Consider the following 4,324-nt stretch of genomic DNA (forward strand, 5'->3'; position numbering starts at 1 on the left):
CAGAATAGCACAAGGCAACTCAAATATATGTGACTGAAGTGCTGTTACCTCCCTGCATGTCTCCTGTTGTTCCTGGCTTTTTTCTTTTCCTTTCTGAAGCATTGAAGTTACCATGGAAACAAGCAGTGGCACTTATGTATATTCGTGAGCCTTATCCATACCTGGCATGTGAAATGAGTCTCAGTTAATGGGGTGACCTGAATCTGGTGGAGCACATCCCTGTGGAAGGACACCCTGGGGTGGGATCTGGGCACTGGTGGAATGACAGTGCTGAGCACCACCCTGGAGAGGGGCTCTAGGAGCAGGGCCAAATGCCTCCCAGGGGAAGCAAACTTTGTCATTCCTTCTGCTATTGCTGAGTGGTGGGGAGTCAGCTGCTTCCTCAAAGCTGGAGGAGCTGGTATGAGATAGCACTCTGAGGACAAGTATTTTAGACACAGTGCAGTGCATTTTCTTCTCCACACAGTGGGGACAAGCGGGAGTGTGACCTCCAGTATCACATGCAATTTCTTTTAGGCAAATACGTAATGGAAATAATTTTGGGCATCATGGCATGAGGACATAGGGTCTATCTAATTTAAGCTTGCCTTAATTTGCTGACTTATCTTGTCAAGAGAATATATTTCAGAAACAAAATAACAAGACGATAAATCTGCAGACACGTGTAATGTTGGAAATTTAAAACTTAAGTGGATGGCAGTAAGCGGCAGACCAAAGTGCTCTAACTCTTTAAAGCTTTAGATAGATCTTGCACCCTTCTGTTTATTCAGGTGGACTTGGATAAATTGCATCAGCTTCTTGACTCATAAAAAAGGCCAGTGATGAGAACTGGAACAGCAGAAACCCAGAACTGCTTCAGCTTAGATGCTACAAAATTAGGGTGACAATTCCATCTACTTACCCCAAAACTTTCAAAAATGATGAATTGGGTTTGTTCGCCCTAATTTGTGATTGGCCAGTCTAAGTCCTTATGAAAACATGAAGAATTGCTATTCAGAAAACACAGCTCACCCTCTGCAACCTGATAATTATAAAAAATATCCCCAGATGGACACCTCTGGGTATTCAGGCATTCTAGTAAGTAGCATTATAGTAATGCAACCAAGCAGTAGTATTTATTTATAGTACTAATTTTTTTAAATTAATTTTGAAATGCTTCTGCCTTGTGTTAGTTAATGTGTATTTTTATAACCAATAAAGGCACTTGTATGTAAATAACCTGTATAGGAAATTGTGTTCTTTTCTCATGCGTCCTTTTCTCTCTGTAATTTTGTTCCTTCTCCATTACTCAGAGGACAAGAAGGGATAAAAAGAATAAACCAGAATTATTATTCTTTCAAAATAATAAGCTGAAAAAGCATTGTCTCTCAGTGATTTCCATAAAGAGACAGAACTTTGTGGTGTAAGAAATTGGAAAGTAACCATAATAACCTTACATTATATGAGCCCTGGTATTTTTAGCTAGAATGAGAGGACAAATGGGGAATTCAAGAGAGAGCTCAAAGCATAAGCATTTGTCCTGCAACTCACACATGATAGAACTAAGGGAAAAAATATTCTGCTAGTAAGAGCAACAGAAGCTTCTACTACCAGTGCCTACATGGGACAACTGGTAATACAAAGCTGGGCAGCTGTTTCAGAGAGCTCCTGTTCTAGTATGTGGTGAAGAGTGGATGGCTTCTGGCATTCACCAGCCAATTTGAGAGGCCCAAGCCAGGCACTCAGAAAGTTCTAACATGATTTAGCCCCAAAACATGGGCATGTTTATGCTGTACCAGCATTTGGAGACCTGGACTAGTTCAGCACAGACACAATCCAAAATAAATAGGGTAGTTGTTGCTCCACCAAACATCTTCAGCCATGACACAGTCTTGCCAGAAGAGCGAATGTCACTTCCTATTTGAGTTGAGGTCTGGATGTTTTAAGTACTAATGAGACTAAGGAATAAGTATCAGCAGTATACACTTCTCTTTCCTTCATTTTTAGTCAGCTACTGTTTATATCCAGATGAGGAGAGAATAACCTGTAAGTTTCTGCTGATTTAGGGGATTCTTAACTTGCTCTCAAAATCAAGTGCCTTCTGGACCAAGACAGCAGAGGGGGGTGGTGATGATTTTTGGATCATCACCCCTTCACCATCTCAAAAATGCTCTTAATAACCCAGTTTATTAAATATGCACTGCCTCAAAAGTTTCTGCTTATTTTGAAAATATTAGATATGCATTTTCTAGCTCTAGGATAGCTTTCCGGACAAAAAAATTGGAAACATCTCATATAAGCCCCTAACTTTAGTAAAAGTGGTTGTGTAACAGAAAGTGTTATTAGCAACTACTGTAGACAGCATACTAGATATGAACATCTGAAGGACTGTGGCTGCCAAAAGCAGTTAAAAAGAGATGTGCTTTCCATGACTTTTAAATAGTTATTGAGTATGAGTTAAGTCTCCCTGTCCTACAGCTCGGCCAGACAAATATGAAAATGCACATATGCACAGGTACTGTCTGTACTTCCTTGGCTAGAGAGAGACATCCAAAATCCCAGCTAATTTCACAGTTAATCCTAAAAACACCTCAGGATTTTTCACTCTTGGCCCTCTGGCCTTGTAACTTATCTTTGCCAGTGCCTGGCACAGGATACTTAAGGAAGAGTACAGGATTGTTTCCACAGCTGAGAATTTGTTCATCAGCATCACCCAGATGCATGGCTTGAGATGATGTGAAAATGGCTGTACTCAGCCTGACCAGAAGTACAGCCCCTGAAACACACCAGTAATGACACAGAGATACCAATGCACTGGTGGGGAAGCACAGACACAGCACCTGTCAGCCTTAAGCACTCAACACTTCACTAATCAGATCTGTTACCTTTATATACAGATAATCTACAACCATTTTGCATCTTCAGTTTCAGTACCTAGGCTATCTGCTGGCAAGGAACTGTACAGTTTGGCAATGCAGTCAGCAAGACATGTTCTTCTAGTATACCATGTTCCTTGTGCAGAAGGGGCAATGTGCAACTTCCAAATTCATCTCTGTCGTCCTTATGAAGAGTATGGTGTGTGTATCAGGCAGTGGTGGACTGCTACCAAGAAGTAAGAACACGCTGACATTTTGCATTTTTATGAGAAAAAAAATCAATTAGTCAAAAGCAATTTTCAAACCCTATATACCTTGAAACTTCAAATAAACTTACCACAAAAAGTCTGTATTTGCATGAGAGAAGGGAATTTAAAAAATGAAACCTCCATTAAGTTTAACATTAAGACATGAAACTGAGGATGTCCGATTCATTAGGAGCTTAAGAGACAAATTATTCCCCCTACCCAAACATCTGCTTGAACATGTTTTTTAGCTATGAACTCTGGCATGATGTAACAGTTTTCAAGTTGGAAGGGGGAGCTACTCCAAGAAAATGAGGTATCATGAACAATTCTGCGGAAATTATTGGATGCCACGATGATGGCATCCAAATGATTGGATGCTACATGAAGCCACAGAAGCAGAAGAGATTTCTCTAGAATTCCAGGTAGATGGTACCCCATGAGGCATAAAAATTACAACACAGATTATTCTCCTTAATAAGCAGGTCACCACAGCCTTTTTTTCTCAAAAAGGTTAACACAAGCTTTATTTTAACATACAAATCAGATTGTTTACAAGGCAAAACATACCCTTACAGTGATAGGCAGAGTGGGTCTCCACCCACCCACTGTATGCTGTACTGCCACTTGCACTACAGTATCCTGAGATATGGACAAAAGCCCTAAAAATCTTTTAATCACACTTGCTATAGTTACCACCTTTTGGGAATTAAAACATTATATAGTTCAGAGTCAGGAAAACAAATTACCTATAAACAAAATATCCAAGATAATGGTCTAATTCCCTGCTGTCATCCAGGTTCACCAGCAAGAGCACTTGAGCAAATCAAGAGATGGAAATATGCAAGGTTAATTCATTAACACTGGAAAGCATACATAGAAAGATGCTAAGATATTTTTGCTACCTTCAACTACTACTGTCTTCATGAACTGTGGTCTATGTGTCAAGCTTACATATCCTACGAACTTACCAAAGAGTTCTCTATACTGTGTGTTAAGTTAGTAAAAAAAACCCAACTTTCTTTGCTTCCTTTCAATATGAAGTTATATGTGATATAGAAATATTTTTAAAAGCTATAAAAGCAGCAGAAGTGCAGACCTTTAAAGCCTTTTCTCTAATATTAAGGCTACTTGAACACCCTCATTTTGCTACAAGACTGTTTTTCAGTAAATGACCTTAAAAAAAAGGAAGTATCTTTTTTAAAAGTCATAGGTAAGGAAAAG

Source organism: Catharus ustulatus, chromosome 4, assembly GCF_009819885.2.
Source record: "Catharus ustulatus isolate bCatUst1 chromosome 4, bCatUst1.pri.v2, whole genome shotgun sequence".
Classification (NCBI taxonomy): domain Eukaryota; kingdom Metazoa; phylum Chordata; class Aves; order Passeriformes; family Turdidae; genus Catharus; species Catharus ustulatus.